Raw genomic sequence first — 20,150 nt, forward strand, 5'->3', positions numbered from 1 at the left:
GTGCTTACAATTTCATTCACAATAAGACGAGCTTGTTTGGGATTCCAATGGAAGTCTCAGGTGGTGACAGAGGTGGGAAATAAATGAACATGTAAAGAATCTCTGAACATATAAATGCATAATCTTTTCTTTTTTGGGAGGGGAGAGGGCGGCAGAGAGAGAGGGAGAGAGACAATCTTAAGCTGGTCCCACGTCCAGAGTGGAGTCTGATAGATCATGAGATCATGGCTTAAGCCAAAATAAAGAGTTGGATCCTTAACCGAATGAGCCACCCAGGTGCCCCGACAAATGCATAATCTTTACAGCACAACACATCACCTTTCTTTGCTCTTGTGTGAAATAACTGTGTAGGTGAATCAGAAGCTCTGAAGATTAGATGGTAGAAAAGAAATGTATATGCACAAGCTACCTTTGTTTGTTTGTTACCAGACAACTGGATAGATGAATTTTTCGTGTCATGAAAAGGGCTCTGGTAACTGAATATTAAAAGGAAAAATGATCACAAAACATCACATTATGGTACCAAAAATGCGTGTTCCATAGCCTTCCCCGTTCATAACAGGCAAATCGCACAAGACAGAGGAAAATAAAAATGTTGACTGAGGCTTACTGTGCTCTCTGTATCTTAACTCATTTCATCATGAGGATGTTCATCACAGCTTTGTCTATGGTGACCTCTTAAATACCTCTTACAGATGGGAGGCTAAATAAATTCTGATAAATCCATAGAATGCTAGCATTAGGAACTCCTCACAATGGGTAATGTGGAACTATATTTAGAGACCTGAAAAACCATCTCAGTATCCTCGGTGGTGAAGAACACATGAACACACAACAGCGTATTCAGTATAATCCCATTTTTGCTAAAATGCTAATAGTGATAATGTGTATGCACTGGGATTATGATGATTTTCTGTTCTTTATGTGATCCTGGGATTTTCAGACTTTTCGAATGGAACGTGTATTACAAAAACAGAACTACAATTTATTTCAGAGGATGGGGGAGAAAATATTTAGCCGACCAGATGTCCATAAGCAACATAAACAACATCTCCAAAGTGGGGCTAACTGGAAAGAGACTCAACCCAAATATGGGCTTGAAGTTCAATAAGGAGAACTCCTGTCTACAGACTGAAATTTAAGAAGAAAAGGACATGTTTGTAGACCATAGCCTGGGACATTCTAAGCTAAATTCTAACTGCGTACTTGGGAGCACAGACACGGAGTTCTCACTGCGTACTTGGGAGCGGAGGCATAGAGGGAAGAAAGCACTTCTCTTGTCCCTCCTTCTGCGGCCAATTCTACAAGAGCTAACTTTTGCTCCTGATGTCTGGACCCCCTTGTTAAGGTCCCTGCACTCCTCTCTGGGACTTGGTATGGTGGAATACTTCCTACTCTCTTCCCAAAGCCCTGAAGAAACACTAAGAACCCGCCAGCAACTCAGAAGCCACTGGAATGAAGTGGATATACGCACGGTAAGGAGAATCCTCCTTCCCATCCATTTTCACCTCCAAATAAATGGAAAAACAAAAAACCATTTTATGGGTATTGTCTCTTGATGAGTTTCTAATCCTTCTGAATCGTTGGTTAGGGCACAGAGCAACCTATTTACTTGGGTTTAACAATAGTTGTGAAATTGTGTGTTTTAAATTATACTGAGAAATTGAAGGGATATATTAAGATACACAATATATAGAAAGGATTTTTTCTTCCCCACACGAAGGTCAAAACTTACAAATAATACAGTAAAATACATTAAATGAACACCTTCTCCTTTAGACAACATTAAAAAGATTCCATACCTGAAATGCTTTGAAATCTTCACAAGAAAAATCGTCTTAGACACAGAGGTGATCTATTCCTCACGTAAAGGGTGTTGTTGGCTTCCCAAGGATCTGATGGGGAAGAAAATCTGCTGCAGGTGCCTAACGCATGTGAAATTGTATAAAAATACCCTAAACTGTATATGCACACAGATAGTGCAATCCTGCTTTACATAAATGTGACCAACTCCTCTTTCCTCATCTTCTAAGTGAGGAGACTGAGGTACAGAGAGGCAAAGTGCCTCCCCCAGTTCCAGAACTTGCTTTACGACAACAAAGAGATTATCCCTAATAAAACGTAACCAGAAACCCAAGACAGCATAACCGCTGAAACAGTAAGTACCACACAGGTTAACCCCTCAGCCACCTGCTACACGTTAGGGTCAGAAGCTACTTCTAGTTTTCTCGCTTGTTATGAGACCGGTATTAAACCGCCCCATACAAGCAGAGGAACAGGCTCTGCGGGCGGTATTTCAACCTACGAACAGCAGCATAGTATTCGGCGACTACTAGCAAGCGAGAAAGGAGTTTGCTGTGGCTCAACCCAGCGACTCCAGCTCCCCATGGTAGACTTAACACCATCTTGTGTTATCTCTGTTGTGCTCGTATTATGCGTCTAGAGTTGTGTTCGTTTATCCTTCAACACGCCAGCGACTGCAACTTGCATCACCTTTCCGCCCCTGAGCCTCTACCGCCTTAACCGTATTCCCGTCCTGTAGCACAGGGCACCCGCTTGAGGTGACAAGGCTCTGGCTGGTAGAAGTGGGGTATGTGGCGTGAGCGGAACCCCCTGAGCACCGCACAGCCATCATGAAGTAGCTGACCTATACGAAACCGCTACCATGGGTCACAAATTTATTGTCAGGTTCCAGCCTCTAGCTGTTCTCTGATTGTTCTAAATACTTGACAAACTGAAGCCTTTTCACTTTCCGTTGAAATTGCCTCATCTCCCTGTCAGAGCGCCATGGGGGACTCCATTACTTTTCTGACTTCTTTCCCCTCCTGACAAGTCATTTAGCTGGCTTCTTGTTGTGAAGGCTGTCCATGTCAAATTAGCCAGGGCCCCTATTGTCCTTATTACCACTCGAAAAGCCATCATGAGTAATGCTACGGGGTCCCTCAGTTGTCATCATTTGTCAGAAAGAAAGGGAGTGTGGTTACATATAGCTGACAGGTAATTTCAGTGTCTACAATTACCCCAATTAGTCTTGTCATAAACAATTCGATAAATGCACACCAATACAAACAGATAAACACGCCAAGGTCTCTCACTATTAATGCTGTGTAATGGGTAAATCAGTGAGATAATGCTATATTTTATTTATTTATTTTTTTAAACTATCCTCAGCTGTGAGCTGGCACTTGCTACCTGGTCAGCACAAATTGTACTATCTACTTTCATTAGCTCATCACCACAAGAAAATTTGAAAGGCTGTGACAAAATTCATTTAGAGAGAGAGAGAGAGAGAGGGAGAGAGCAGACTGTTACAACACCTGCTTTAGGCAAGGATACAACAAAGGTTTCCTTTTTGTCAGCTCTGGGCAACAATGGGCTTTAAAGTTGACTATAGAGCAACGTATGAAATAGGATAGGAATGGGGACTAGAAAAATTATATCCACACTGAAATTAGGAACACGATTTGAAAGAGAGAGAGAGAGAGAGAGAGAGAGAGAGAGAGAGAGAAGTCTGCTAAGCACACCAGTCAGCAACTATATATTAAAAAAGATTGTGGGCTAGCGGTTTCCCATGTAAGATTATCTCAGTTCTCTCCAACTAATGATCCCCTCCCCCCTTTTTTTAAACTACACCTTAAAACCGTATGTATAAAGCTTGCCATGTCTAGTGTCAAAGGTATTTATCTACTCCAGTATTCATATGGATTTGTTTAATAAAGGCATCAACGCTGCTCCTTGCTGGACTCAGTCCCGAGGTGAGTAAGACTCAGCAAGGGCGGACACTGGCTCTCTCACGGATTCTCCGAACACTGGGGAACGAACCTGCTTTAACACAACACCCTCTGGGAGGACTCTTCAGTTACATGCCGTATTCAACCCTGAATGAAACACCGTTAAGTCCACTCTTGTGATCCCCCTAAATAAATGCTCAAGACTCACAACGTCTGTAGCATCCACTGCACTCTGTCTGTTTGCTGACCGCAATCTTAAGTGATGGCTGAAAAACCCAACACAAGGATATTGTTGTAGGAAATTGCTCTTGGCAACTATTTGTTCAAGCTCAAGATTTTTTTTTTTTTTTTAAACCAACACTAAGAACCCACCAGAAAATAGGACAGGTCTCCCTAATGAGTAATCTATTTTAGCACAGTCTTGTCTAGGCATGACAGTTTACTGAGAGGCTTGAAAAACTCGTAATTACCAGTGTTACAGGGCAATTAATGTATATTACACTGCACTACTCATGGCAGCAACTGTCATTTTCTCAATAAAAATGAGTACTCTTCAGCTAAAGGTGACATTAATTGGGACTTTAATGACTATGCAGAGGAGCTGAAGCCAAATATGAACAAAACAGCGATTCAATGAGCGACTTCAGAAACGAGAAAATTGTACTAAAATGAGATTAATTGCTGTTTAGAAAAAGGAAAGAACCTAAAAAGCTATTAAATTGCAGGGTTTGGGTGCCCGGGTGATGGTTGTGATGTTAATCTTGCATTCTCGCAGCAGGCAAATATTCACGAAATTCAGAGCCTTTTGACAGCAGGAAAAATCATGTATGCTTAACTTCAATCCATCAAAAATATATTTCAGCTTTTATCAGTGTTCTAAATACTTCTGCAATTTCAAAAATTACTGCTCCATTCCTTGGCTGTCATCATGCAAATGTGAACACTGTCAATATTGCTATGAAAAATTTCCCAGCTTCAAAAGGCCTACTTCAGTGATAAAGAAAGAAAAACGTGGAGATTAGAATTGCAAAACACACACTACTAATATAACAGAAATCAAACAATAAGAATTTAATGTTTAAGTTGTGGAAACTGCTAAAATAGAAAATGATGGGGTGTTTTTTTTTTGTGGGTAGAAAAATCAAAGAAAAATAATTGTAAAATTCTCTCAAGGCTTGTAACTTTATGCTCAATTAATCATCAATAATCAGGACAAAATTTTGCAAATGACTTCAGGTGTTATAATTAATACTGCCCCCTCTTTTCTGAAAGCCTTTATCTGTGCTTCTAGGGTTCTTTAAAAACAATTATATAGCTGCTTTTCTCTAGGGCTTTTTCAAATAACATGAGTATATACACAAAACATAGCACTTAAACTTTGACATGTGGGAGGGATAAACACATCTGATAACTCCAAAGTTAGGTACTCTGTAACTCGAATTATCTTAAAAAGAGAGACCGGCGATTTAGTATTTCCATTGAAGAGTTTCCAAAAAAGTTACTTTTGGACCGAAATGTATGCATTTGCAATAGCCGCCCCCATAAAAAGATGAGGCCTGCCTTTAGAATACTGTGCACTTTCCTCCTGCATTAAGCAATTCTGTTGGTTCTGCATTTTAATATTTAAAGAGCCTTCTCATCTACAGTTTAGGTCAGGGCTCAAGACACATTAACACACATATAATTCTGGCCATCCTCAGCACACATCCACCAAATGATGGGGGAGGTGACATAGTGTGCTTTCCATCTTCAAATCAGTGATAAGCCCTGTCTGTTCTAAAACGCCAGAAATACAAATCACCTGAACCCGAATACGAAGACTGCTTATTGGCCGCTTGTCTGCCAGGATATACGCGTAGGGCCACTGAGGGAGAGGAGACGAGGCGGGGCGGAGAGAGACACACGTGCATACCCCTGCCTGTCTCTACTCAACGACCGGATGTTCTGCTACGTTTTATCTTCCAGCCCCTTTCAGTCACCATAAACACGCTGTCTTGCGTTTTGAATCTGCGCGTGATTGTAATCCTCTTCGTAAGACGAGTCGCTTCCAGGGCCCTGCAGCCCCCAGCACTACCTGCTACTCCTCTTCCTCCAATTTTCCCCTTTCTTGTATCTAGACTTTTATGTTAACGGCACAATTCTTCCTCTAGAGTCGAACAAATGTCCTTTTTAGTCCTTTTTTGAGGGGGGGGGGTGAAAAGGGGCCTTTGTTATTCATTGTGCCATTTCAAAAACTAAGCTTCTCTCATACCTCCAAAACAGCTTTATTTTAAGGACAAAAAATTCACCAAGCTCCCCCTAAAAGTCTTTTCAGGCAGAGTCCTTAGACAAGACAGGTGCCTTTGGCTAAATTATCTCTACTGACAAACCATTCACATAAATTTGCTTTAAAAACAAAGACAACCTACATGTCAATAGTTTGATTCCATTTTGTCTATGCAAATACCATTGATAAAAATTTCAATGGAAGTTTTCAAGGAGTGGAAGAGTTCCAAACTAGGTATTGAAATGGGACTCAGGAATAGGATACTAATTCACCAGACTTGCCAAGAATGATCTAACCCAGTGGCCATACAAAGGCAACTGCGAACCATCTACATGATCCCAGATAATCCCTTCTACTGTATCTCTCGGATCTCATCTCCATTCTGCACTTTAACTGCATGAGGCTCCATTTGGGGCTCCAGGTCTCCCATTTGCAAAAAACAGGAGCAACTTTGTCATGCTAAATTTGCTGCATGTGAACTGAGCGCTGAGCACTTGGCAGACGCCAGGGGCTCTAGGAATGTTAACGATTGGAACAAACTTTGAAGGAGAGTTTCTAAAATGAATTTATTTGATACTGTTGTTCAGTTGCTGAAATTCTTTACACGCCACAGTGGTGCTCTGAGAAAAGGTGATCACACTGAATCATGAGAAAGGCTTGGACAAAAAGAGCCGGAAGCACCACTCTCTCAGCTAAGCTTGAAATTCCATTTTTAACCTCATTATTATTTTGCACAAATATCATAGGTCTCTCTTCCAAAATGCTACTTGGTGGTTCAAATTTCTTATTCAGGCCCCTCCTAAGATTGAAATGTACCACAATGCCCGTCAATCTCACAACTGACAGACCATGTTTAAGCTGGGAAGAGTGACAAGTTACAGGGACTCTTTTTTTAATCAATTCCAGGAGATTAGTAAGATGCATTTTTAGATACATACCCTCAGAACATTATAAACTCAGTGAGAAGCCAAACTGGAATATCTCAAGTTTGGAAGATGAACAATATTTTGATGTGCCAAGGCTAATACATTATATGTTTCAAGTCTTACTATTAAGACCTGTAGCAACTGTTCTAAGAGATGAGTAGAAACGAAACAAATGGTAAATGTTTATTCAGTCATACAGTTCTGAAAGAAAACAACTGTTAATTTGCATTAGCTTGGGATCACTTAGCAGACTGCATTTCCAGAGCTATCACCTCTCAGCAGCCCATAAAACCAGGAAGTTTTCATTTGTTCCCCTTCTACCTGCTCCAGCTGTAGGACATTTAATTCAGATTTATTTTCTACTCACCAATACCCAACAAATCAAAAATCACTTCAAAATAGGTAGTGTTCTTTGTCAGTTTGTGGAGGAGAAAGTCAACAGGCTAAACATTTGAGGGTCGATACAGAGAGATGCAGCCTCATCTCCTCTCCTCCATCTTCCAATATGGAACATTCTAGAATGATAAACTTCAGGTACTTTCTGAGTCATCAAATGAATTAAATAATATGTAGTGCAATCAGGACAGTTATTCTGGATACATAAAATTTAATGCCCTATATAGACGGGTAACAGAATGTAAGCCATCTACATGTAGGTAAATTTTTTTTTAAGTTTATTTATTTTTGAGAGAGACAGAATGTGAGCACATGAGCAGGGGAGAAGCAGAAAGAGGGTGAGAGAGAGAGAGAATCGCAAGCAGGCTCAACGTTGTCAGCACAGAGCCCATCTCGGGACTCGAACCCACAAACCGTGAGATCATGACCTGAGCTAAAATCAAGAGTCTGATGCTTAACCAAATGAACCACCCAGGTGGCCCTCCATGTAGGTAAGTCTTATTGTAGGGTAATATCCTCTGATTTCCTTGTTTCAGGTGCGGAAGTGAGAGAAAAGGCGAGTAGTTGGGTCTTGGGGACAAGGGGTCTGTGTCTCAAGGGGGTTCTGTTCAGCCTTTGGCCCTCCAGCAATCCCAGAACTTTCAACAGAAGATGGAGATTCCTAGGGCATAACCTCTCTTCATCGTCTCGGGATTTTATGAGACTTTAGAAAAGCTGACTCGAGCAGAAAATCAGTCATGAGGAGCTTTCCTGGAAGGCAAGACAAATTAAGCCAGGCCAAAAGAGGAAAAAAAATCTTACAGGGATGAGGGGACAAAAAGGGCTTCAATTAAGGTAACTAACTAACATCCCAGTACATACAGGAAGTGAGACAGAGAACAAAAAGCCTACCCCAGTTGCACGCCCATGAGGCTGGGAGTTGGTAGGAGAGGGTGAGTGAGAGCAAGGAGAAAAGGAAGAGACAATCAGATCTCTGTCTCCTCAGCTTGGCTTGAAGGAGCCTCTGTTCCCATGAGTCAGCTAAGTGACGTGGAGTAGGAAATGTACTGAGTCTCAGAACCTAGGTCAGGAATTGTGTGGATCCCGAGCAGATCCAGGGGTCCTCTATCCATAAAGGAAGCAATGCATGAGAAGGCCCAGCAACAGAAACCTCTTCAGTAACGGCCACCCGGTTACCCAATCCAGATGAGATAAATAGTGATTCGTGGGCGGTGTCAGCTTCCAGTTCCTACTTAGGCCTTAGTGTGGTGGCAAAAAGCCACTACAACGGTGCTTACCAGTACCTACTCACTTTCTAAGGCACCACTACAGCTGGACCCTTAGATTTACACCTCCACGAGCTATCTAGTTCTATTTGTCCTCGAGGTTTTCACTCCGAGTCTCAACTGTTTCTGTTGCTGTGGTTTCTGGGTGGGGAACTCTTGTTTCCCTGTCTACCTAGCAGTGGCTGAAAGGTCTACCAGTCAAAGAAATTGGGGGCAAAGAAGGTCTTTCTCCTGTTTCTTCATTGTCAAGCTGGAACAGGATGACCTTCCTTATTCTGGGCTTCATCTTAGGATCTCACTGTTACTCTTGGCGGGGAGAAATCATTCTTTTCACCCACAACTTTGTACATACATTCTCTATGGACATGAAATTGCTTCGTGCAGCTAGAATGAGGAGGGCTTGAAGTCACTCTAGCTTTAGAACTGTCCATCTAGGTGGCCCTGGGCAGTGTTTAAAGAACATCTTTTTGGGGAATACACAAGCGTCCTTATGGTATTAAGAGATGAGCTGAATCTTTTCTCAATCACGTTTGTTTTAAATCTATTAGTGCTCTAGATATGCTTTTCAATAAAATCGAAGGAATGAAGTTCTTGGTAAAAGGGAACACAAAGGATACTTGGTTAAGTAGTCAAATTACTCATTTTGGGGTCCCCGAGTGGCTCAGTCAGTTGAGTGCCCGACTCTTGATTTCCACTCAGGTCATGATCCCAGGGTCATGGGATTCAGCCTCGTGTCGGACTCCGCACTGAGAATGGAGCCTGCTTGAGAGTCTCTCTCTCTCTCTCTCTCTCTCTCTCTCTCTCTCTCTCTCTCTCTGCCCCCCCCCCCTTGAGCCTCTTGCCTGCTCACTCGCTCTCTCTCCAAAATAAAATTTAAAAAAATATTCATTTTGTGGCTATTGATCTAAAGTTAAGATAACTGAATCAACCAGAATGGTTTCCCTTAACTGGTTGCATCGCATGAATTTTAGAGGTTTATTTATTTTAGTATCATGGGACAGCTACATAAAAAATGAAAATGGAGGTTTCTAGCATTTTATATTAGCAGAGTCAAGTGCTTTTTCTTCTATATATAGATATATTTTTTTTAACATGTGAGTTACCCACTCCAGTAGCCCCACAGCCCCAGCTGTTGGTCTCTACAGCTTTTCCTAATTAGTCTGTAAGTCTCAGTCTCCCTCTTGACCAGCGGGGTTATCGGACTGGGCCTCTTCTAGAGCATAGCTGTTATTCTTCTAAACGTGCTGGAACTGGTGTTCAGGAAATTAAAATGGGAAGAGAAATCTGAATTGGCCAAACAGCTAACATTCTTAAAACGGTCCTTCCTTGGAATGAGGACAGCTGGATCATAATCTGTCTCATCCTGCAAGGATGAGTTCAAGCCACTGCCTCGGCGATGCCCACGTTCCCTGCACGCAAATCTAGCACCCCTTTCCCGCACCTGCCACAGACTGTGAGCTCTTTGAGGGACGGACTCGCATTCACCCTTGGACGCCCGGCACATCTTCCATGCTAAATAACAGATTTGCTGAATAATAAGGCAATCCTAGTTCTGACACTAATGAATTAATCTTGGACAAGTCACTTTATCTTTCTGAGCCGTTGCTTGACTATCCATTAAAATGCTTTCAGTTTCCTAGAGGAATGGTTAGGCTCAAACAAAATAATGAATGTAGAAACGCTGCATAAATGCAATAGATCACTACAGCTGTTGTTACTAATGACCACTTGGATTTATACAAGAAAGTTGCGCTGTTCAATGGGAGGAACACGGGAGGTTCTTAGTGGTCTCAACAATTCGAACCATAAGTACCTTATGAAAATCTAGTTTTCTAAGAATTCTGAGATGCCAGGTCACACGCACACAGTTTTATTTTTTTTACCCCCGTCTCCTGCTCTCCCTACTCCAGTCCCCCACTCCAAAACAGCACACAGATCTTTTCTAGGCCCTGGATTCTGCTCTGCTGGGGAAGAGGGGAGAGGCTTAGGTGATGGGGGCTCAGGAGTTTTTACGTGGATGCACTTTGTTGCAACAAAACAACAGTTCTGCTTCTGGAGAAGGCGCCCTGGCTGGGCTGCAAAGCAGGAAATCTGCTGAGGTCACCAAAAGCTCAGGTGGGATGTGATCAGTGTCATGTCCTTCATCCCCAGCACCAGGGCTCCCTGCTGCCCAGACTCCTGACTTCTTCACGTCATTTATCCTTCCTCTGCTCAGTTGCCCCGTAAAAAGAACAGAGGTGGGAGAAAATGAGGCTGAAGAAAGAACACCTGGAGATATAAACCACCTAGACTCAGGGTTGTTTGGAAACTATTAAGGTGGACTGCACAAAAACACACAGATCTACCTTAAAAGAAAAAAACAACAACACAGCAACAAGAAGCACGGTTCAAGCACTGATGTAATAGCATCCCCGTTCCTTATGCTCAGACACCAGCAACAGAGAACTAGCCGAGTTCAGACTGAATGGTGCCAGAGACTTCACAAGATCGCATTTATCTAGTGTAGAATGAGTAATTTCCACAGACAGCTGAATTATGTGAGAATCTATCCAAGTAAACCGAACCTCAGAAACCCTGGCGAGCTAAGTGCTACATGAGCCACATGTCCCAAATTCCCGAAGAGAAGAAAGGCACTGCAGGTGAATCCAGCACAGGGGATTATTTTTAAGTTAGCAGAGAGCAATACAAACGCATTGTTTGCTTTTTGTCATCTGGTTTGTCTTAATCGCGAACTAAAAATTCATTTATAATGCTGTATACAAACGTCATGTTTATATCAGTATCATATGCTGCTTGCTTGAAATCGTATACATTAAAATTAAGAACAGAAATCCAAGTTAATGGTCAAAGACAACCAATAACAAAACCACTAAATTCCAGTTGTCAAACATCATTGAATATGTGTATTTCTGGTTTTTTTAAACAGTAATTATTAAAACTAAAGTGATATGAGTGAGTGTTTACGACTTCCTATTGAAAAGCCCAAATTACGGAGCATTCATTTCAGGCTGAAGAAAATCATGTGGCCATCCCTGTGCGATGGCCCTAGTGACTTTATATCCTCTTGTCAAACCTCAGCAGTTTTATTTGTGGTGATAGATGCCGGAGGAGGTTGGAGGTTAAAGTTGATAGGAGGGGCAACAGGAAAATCAACCAACTCCTTTCAAGAGATTACAACCTTTAACATATTTGGGTCTGTCGGCAGTTTCTGCAAACTTTACAAGTCTGTGGTTGGTGGTGTTTTTAAAAAACTGATCCTCAAATCAGAGGTCAGATGAAGCCAGTAAATGCTCTTTTACTTTGAAATAATCCCAAGTGGTTAATGTAAACTCCGTTTATGGCTGTATTTTTTTTTTCCCCTCGAACTTAAATCTAAAACTACAGAAAAAAAAGTTTATTTTTCAAGTATCTGAGATCTTGGAAAAGAGAAATTACTAACCCCAACTCATGATATGGCTCCAAACACAGGGAAGCAGCTGTTGGAAAAGAAGGAAAAAAAAAAAAAAAAGTCCCCCGCTGGAGATAAACTCTGTGTGGGCTCTTGGGCAAGGAGACGTTTTATTAGTGCACTGGCTTTACCCTGCAGAAAGTGTTCAGATTCTCAGCAGCCTCACACTGAACAGAAGGGCAGCATGGGCACCACAGAGGAGGGCTGTTAAAGTCACACACCAAGACCTGAAGGTGACTCCGAAAACACCTCACTGCACGACCTGTTTTCCTCCACGTGGTATACGGAGGTTTCCCGAAAGCCCAGTCCCGGTATTCAGTGTTTCTAGTTACCTTTTACCAGATGTGTATTTTGTTCCGGGCACTGTGTATACCTGAACTCACTGAATCCTCTAAGAATCCAAATTGTGCTCATTTGACAGATGAGTTAAAAAAAAAAAAAAAAAAAAAAAAAAAAAAAGAGGAGAACAATCACGTGATTTGCCCAAGGCCACATTGATGATTGTGTGAAAGATGGGAATCACACTTGACCTTCCCCTCGTCCAAACCTGTGCCCTTTCTCCTCCTCTTTACTGCTTCTTGGATTGTAACTAAGGATGTAAATAGTTTCTCGACCGTCTCCCTTCATGTTTAATTCTTTTCTCATCATTAGCTGATCTTAATGCACTGGGTACTCCTCATAGCAACAAGGGAACCAGGCTCAGCACGAAACATCCTCAGGTCCTATATTGGGTCGGCAGGTGGCTGGAGTTGGAGGCTAATAATATTAATGGTTGCTACTCATTATTAAGAAAAGTGTTTTAGTATTTAAAGAGTTCTCTATGTCGGCGTGATTGACAGCAGATATAGGATATGAAAGACTTGTGAAATTAAAACATTTCCTACCATAAATGTTAATTCCAGTCCTTTCTGTTTTTCAATGTTTTGCCCGACCCACATGGAATTTGATGCTGAGTGACGGAATCTCATTGGGCCTCATTTCCTCACCAGTAAAATGTGGTTGTATCTATAGGAGGAGTTGGCTGGCTGTAGAGTCTATAAATGTATGATTTTTTTTTTAATCCTGCTTAATTCTAGCAATTGAATTCATGGAGTTTTTCAAGGGAATAGAGACACCAACCTTTATGAATGAAAGTGAGCGGAAAACCACAACTTTAAGAAAATTTACTTGTAAAAAAGGGCATGGATTGAATGAAAACCCTGGGCCAGTGGAAGCCATGCAATGCCTAGTTCTTTTTATGTGAACCATTCTAACTGCAGATAAATGCTTTAAAACTAAATTGATTTAGCAATGACCTAAAAAGCAAACTATTTTTTCACCTAGAAATGTTTGTCATAAGGGTTATGGGAACCACCAACTTTTATTTAGAGAGATAATATAACAAACATTTTACAAACATTGCTACTCATTGTTGAAGGTGAGGAAACACACATTGACTGAAATATTTTTCTTAATCAGCATCCATTTATTTATTTTATTATTTTTTTAAAAAATAATTTGTCATATTGGCTAACATACAGTGCATAAAGTGTGCTCTTGGTTTTTTAAAAAATGTACTAATTGCTAACAACTGCCAACAATTTGAAAATGTTTCTGTTCTTTAGAAACACATTTCATAAGGGTTTCTGGTAGAAAATGTTCCAACTTTTAGTTACTGTCTTGTTTTTCCTTATTACAAAGTGTCTAAGTATATACATACATGTGTATGTATACATATATATTTATATATGATACGAACAACAGATTATTTTTATTTGTTTCCATTTGCTATAGATGAAGCATTAAGGAAAAGAACACAGAACATCAGAAATCAGAAGCCCTTGGTTCAAGTCCCATTGCAAATAAATTGGACACTGAAAAGGGCAAATGGTTTACATGCTACTCAGCATTCTGAGTTTTACTCCAATTATAAATACTCTACTTTCTAATTCACATTTTTTTTTTTAATTTGAGAGAGAGACAGAGGGAGAGAGAGACATAATGAGCGCACAAGCAGGGGAGAGGGGTAGAGGGAGAGAGAATCTTAAGCAGGTTTCACACCCAGCATGGATCCCAACAAAGGGCTCGATCCCACAACCTGGGATCATTACCTGAGCCAAAATCAAGAGTCAGATACTCAACCGACTGAGCCATCCAGGCGCCCCTCTCACATTTTTCAACCAAGAGGAATAGGACAATACATATCCTGAATACTGATGTTTCCTTTTTTTCCTCTCCACTGAACTGCTTCTTGTTCCTTTTCCATTCCACACCTGACTTCAGCAATAACCCCCCTCTGGGTTTCTCTTCCCTAGTCTTTTTTATATTTCTATACCTCAAAACAAAAAAATGAAAAAAATCAAACAACCCCCCTCCATAAACCCAACACCTCTAATGTGTCTTCCACACTGTGGCTTAGACAAAGTTTGATGTCTGTGGCATCACACAAGTTCCTTAATCTGGCTCGTGTTCCTTATGCTCTAATCATACTGTTGACAGCTTCCACTTTTTCACGCTTCTATGCCTCTGCACATGCTGTCCCTTCTGTTCCAAACACCGTTCCCCCTTCACTAGTCTCTCCACTCTAAGCGGGGCTTACATGAATGAGTCTCCCGAGCTTCCACTTTGTACAATGAGCACATCTCATTCCCAGCCCTTTCCATGCTGTAACTGCTGATGTATGTGCCATTTGGCTTACTGGTCTGTATCCCCTGTTACACTCAGCTCGTTGAGAGCACAAGTTGTATTTTGGGGAATCTCCGTATTCACAGGCCTGGAGAGTGCCTGGTCATGGCTGCTCAGGGACCACTTGAGTGACAGGATGAAATGAATGAAAAGCTAGGGATGGATTTAAAGACCAGACTAGTAGGAACCTGACAGGGACAGGCAAATCTTACTATGCCTCTTATTTCGGTTCCCAAATATTTAGGTGCATTTCAAAAGACATAATCTTCAAGCACATATTTAATGTGTGAAGACTATAATCTCTAGTTCTATTTGTCCAGTGGAGTGACTGGGGTAGGTGAGGGGATGGCAGAGGAATCCATAACATGATTTTCTACTTTAGAGAAAATTCTATTACAAAATGACAATAAGAATTATTACCCTGTACAATTATAACTTTTCTAAATCTCTATTTTGGAAATTAAATTTCCCTAAAAATGATGCGTTTTATTTAGAAAGCACATTACACACACACACACACACACACACACACACACACACACACACAGAGTGATCCTGAGTGCTTAAAATAGTTGCAAACATGGGGCACCTGGGTGGCTCAGGCGGTTGAGTGTCCAGCTTTGGTTTAGGTTGTGATCTCATACTTCGTGAGTTCAAGCCCTGCATCAGTCTCACTGCTGTCAGCCTGTCGGTGCAGAGCCCCCTGGGGATCCTCTGTCCCCCTCTCTCTGCCCCTCCCCAGCTTGCACTATCCCCCCTCCTTCACCCCCCTGCTCAAAACAATAGTAGCAAGAACAAGAATACCAGGGATTCATTTATTTCAAAAGCTTAACAGGTGTATTAAAAATTAACTTAAAAAATCATTTAAGAACTATGGCACATTTATGAATAGGATGTCTGTATACATTTCTGTGTCCTATGATTTGAGAACTTTTTAATAAGTTAATAGTTCAAATGAATAAATTTAAGTGGTATCAATCAATTCTACCTTTAACACACACTAAGAGTATGTGAAAATGACACATTCATACAAAATTTTGGTAGATACATATTATCTGTATCAAAAGAGGATAATTATATGAGAAAGCAAACTGGCTAACAGTTGTTTTTGAAAGTTCCATAGATTGGTTGGAGTTTAGAGTTCTCCCCAGTGGACCATGCATGTTTTTAGAAAGTAACGGTTGTTTAATATAACAGTGAGGTCATAATTGGATTATTCCGACTGTAATAGATCCCAAAGTTGAATTGTTAAATGAATTTACAAGGTGATACAATAAGTTGACTCAGGTCGGCATCATGTCTTTGGAAGTTCACTACTTATCACAGAGTGGGTGTTTAAAGGAAAGCAATCACAAATTTACTTATTTTTATAGGGTCCTTGCTATGGGCTGATAACAAATGAAGTGTTGCACTTAATGTAAACATTTTAGTGGCGTAAGTGAATCACTGCTGTTACAAATGCTGGCAAAACTGCAAATTTCTTCCCTTTAGCTCTGTTGTAATGCTCATGAAACCTCTGATGTTTGAACTGCATGTATGTGCTGGCCGTGTTGTCATTAAGATCTACTTTTCATCATCTGGTCATATGTATACCCTTAAGCATACAGACAATAAGAACACGGCAACCTATCCACCCTTTCTACTTACAGGCTTACAGTTGTATACAAAAGCAGTGGGAAAGGACATTATAGGTGCTCAGCTGCTTTGGTGATGTAGGAAGATAGACACTATAACATCCAGGTCAAGAGCCATTTTTTTTTTTTTTTTTTAACCAGGAAAACTTCATAGCACAAAGATTATCCTATAGTTATAAATACTCAATGCCTCAAATAACACAGAGGCTAAAAAGAGCTGTGCACAAAATGGGAGTACACTTGAAGGCCATCTTCAAAGTTATAGTCTAAGTCTGAAGTGCAGAGGGATCTAGTTCAATCTGGTAGAATGCAGTTCAACTCAAACATTTATCGAGATGCATTTTACTTCAGTAGGTCAGAAAAACCTTGCCTGATCACTTTATCATGATTTGAGAAGAATGTATTCATTTCCTTGCTTATGTTCTGTCTTTCACATCCTACCCTGAGCTCCCCAAGGACAGGGCCCACAGCTATCTTGCTCATTGCTGTGTTCCTGGTGCCCAGAACCGTGAACACAGCAGATCTTCAATGTGTACCTTCTGAACGAGTGAAGCTTGCCTTTGAGCAGCTTACATTCATTTGGCACGTTATACGGAGAAAGAGAGTAGGTGTTCTTACTCAACCAGATCACCCTGGCCCACTCTGAGGGAGACCTAGACCCTTAGATGCAGTTAGAGACAGGGACTCGGGCCCAATAATCCTCTGGCGTCTGGACCAAATATGGAAAGAATGTCAGCATGGCAGATGGACTTGTGCTTCCCCTTCGAAGAAACCAGATAACGAACAGCCGTGCGGGAACAGACCATGGGGTCTGGGAGGGGCACTAGGCAGGCAGCCTCCATCTCCCTTGAAGCCCATGTTGCTCCCAAAAGTCTGCAGAGAAAGGCGGCTCTTCTCTGTTAGGTCCCTCATGGTAGAATTCCCTTTTACAAATATCAGATTAGAGTGCCAAAGACTTTGGTTTTTCCCATTCAAGAAGAGGAAAAGATGTCTGCAGAGTGCCCGACTGTTAATCACCTGGAGATGAATTTTGTGAAGGCTCAGTAAATTCGGAAGAAAAGAGAGAAACCCCAAATTTTCAGAGGCTCTTTTTTAAAAAAAATTCACAATGGAAAATGTTTCTATAGAAGGAAAAATATTTAAGCAATGGGTTTCTGTACTGCCTCGTGGTTTCTCTCACACCACGGGGTACTGAGGGTGCGTGTACCACTGACGCCATTACTAGGTCTCAAGCACAGAAGTCATAGGGTCCCTTACGGCAGCAACCACTGATGGAGAGGCAGAAATGCTGGGGCTGTTTTGGTGACTGAATGTGATACGACTAAGACACAAAAGCTGCACAGTTAGAACGCGGTATCAGGAAGGAACTCTGTGGAACACAGACTGTCTTTACGTGTTTAGGCCAAGTGGCGGACTACGAACCGGCTGAGTGCTCTCCTCTACAACCTTACCAAGATCGTTTCCGAGGTCTCCCATTTTAATTGGCTTCAAATTCATGCTGTATCCTGAGTCCTAGCCATTACTGTTTAACAATGAATAATGATAATAGCTACCATATATTAAGTGGTTACTATGTACTAGGCATGGTTCTACCTACTTCACACATATACACCCACTTAATTCTCACAGCATTCTAGAAAGTGAAGTTTATTACTACCCCATTTTCGAAATGAGGAAACTGGGGCTCAGAGAAGTTAAGGGACGGGCCCCATGGCTTCCCAGCTAGTAAGCAGCAGAGCAAGCCCGCCTGGGTGGTCTCTGGGCTCCAGGATGTATCCTCTTCTTAAATCATTTGCTGCCTCACACTTCCTTTTTTTCTCTCTTACTTCTTAAATGGATTTGCAATAGTACCCTAACTCTCAGTGGTTTTTCTTTCTAATCTATCCCTCCTATTGCTCTCCATATGATCTTTAAAAACCGCTACTTTCCTGATGAAAATATTTCAAAGCACACCCCCCCTCCCAAGGCCCACACGATTTCTCCCAATTCCCTTCATGACCTGGCTCCCATTTTTCCAGTCTCAACCCCTCTATTTGCTGACACAATTTTTACCTTGGAAATACCAAAGTACTTATAATTCCCTGAATACACTATACATTTTCATGCTTCTACACCTTTGCAACATACAACACGGTCTGCCTTTTAACCAGCTACTTAGAAAATTTCTGTGCTTCTCTTATAACCGAACTCAGGACTTTCCCACTCCCTCTGGCTTGAGTGACTTATTCCCATTCGGGGAACCCTGTGCCCACTTCCTGCGCTTAACGCACAAATTCTCCATTTGACATTTTTGTTCGTTTTACCAGCCTGTAAGCGCGCTGAGGTTAGGAACCACGCTTACCTTCGATTTTCAATGCCTACCAGAGTACCCAACACACAGCAATGAATAAATGAATGAATATGTGAGTGAAGGAGATTCAGCAGTCTGCTGCAGTTTTGAAAGGAAAATGAGTCTGTATTTGGAAATATTTATCCCATATAGGTAAACAAACAATAGGAAGGCTCCAGAAGGAGGTTTCAACTTGAGCACACTGGGGTCTCGGAAATCTAGGAAAGCGTGAAGAAAACTGTGAGCAGGCAGTTCAGAAAACAAAGCTGAACGTGAAGCTGATTTGAAAAAATTTACATGATCAATGCTGAATTCAAGACTCAGTTTTACTTTTTACCTTCTTTCTGAGTGGGCCATGAACATCTAAAAATGTACTGAGTTTTGGGGTGCTGTTTTCCTGCACATGAAGGAACACTAAAACGAGAGAAAATCATGTAAAACACACATGAAAAGTGAATTGTTTTCCATAAACATAGAGATCCTATGAACATTTGTGTATTAGAATGTTTAACAGCAAGCTTTCATAGCTCACTTTGGATTGCAGGATTCAGTTCCGACTATATTTTACACGTGTTATCAGGTACACGTTCCAACTTGTCTTATCTGGTTGCATGTCTGATGGTAGTTCCAATAAATGGATCTATAGTTTGAACCCTTCCTTTCCTAGTAGCTCGCATACACGTGTTATTCTCTGTAGGTACCTGGTGAAGTTATACAAAATTTTGGATACCTTGTTTATTTTCCTCTTTCCCTCTCAGTCCATAGAAAAAAATTGTCCTCGTTGAAGTATAAAATTTTGTGATGATAAATTTGTATCCACTTTTTAGGTATTCAAAAAAAAATAACAGAGAGTCCCTCCCCCCCACCCCCGGAAAGCTCTTTCCTAGTGTTATGGACTGAACTGTAGGCCCCCAAAATTTCATATCATGATGTCCTAGTCCCCATTATCTCAGAATGTGACCCTATTTGGAGACAGGATGTTTACAGGGGTAATTAGGTTAAATGAGGTCATTAGAGTGGGCCCTAATCCAGAATGAGTGGTGTTGCTGTACAATGAGGAAATCTGGACACAGGCATGTACAGAGGAAGGATGATTCAAAGATGGGAAGAAGGCAGCCATCTACATGCAATGGAGAAAAGTCTGGAACAAATTTTTTCCTCACAGTCCTCAGAAGGAACCAACAGCCCTGCCTGGACCTTGATCTCAAGACTCCACACCTGTGAGAACATTATCTTCCCATTGTTTAAACCACCTAGACTGTGATATTTTGCTGTGAAAGCCCCCAGCCAACTAATAATATACCTGGAGAGTATCATTTTATTTTTCAATGCTGGTACTTTGTAAACTGCAAACATGCTTTCCAAATATTAAATTATAATTATTTGATGAGGCAATGAAATAAACTAGTCTTTAAGGTTTTTCAGACATAAAAGATTTAGACCTAGTTGGAAATATTTCCAGCCTCAAGACTACTGAAGGTAAAGCGATTC

The 20,150-nt window shown here is 41.2% G+C and overlaps 1 protein-coding gene across 5 annotated transcripts in view; it reads right to left on the bottom strand.

Moving 5' to 3' along the window:
* Nucleotides 1-20,150, bottom strand: part of CDIN1 (CDAN1 interacting nuclease 1) — a 216,792-nt gene that overhangs the window by 50,181 nt on the left and 146,461 nt on the right. Inside the window, exon 12 of one of the 5 annotated variants that reach the window (XR_006203656.1) lies at nt 18,819-19,073. The exons of the other annotated variants lie outside the window; for them this stretch is intronic. The gene's annotated coding sequence lies outside the window, so the exon portion shown is untranslated. Of the gene's footprint in view, nt 1-18,818; nt 19,074-20,150 lie in introns of those variants that run through there. 5 annotated transcript variants of the gene reach the window in all.

Source organism: Panthera leo, chromosome B3 (assembly GCF_018350215.1).
Source record: "Panthera leo isolate Ple1 chromosome B3, P.leo_Ple1_pat1.1, whole genome shotgun sequence".
Classification (NCBI taxonomy): domain Eukaryota; kingdom Metazoa; phylum Chordata; class Mammalia; order Carnivora; family Felidae; genus Panthera; species Panthera leo.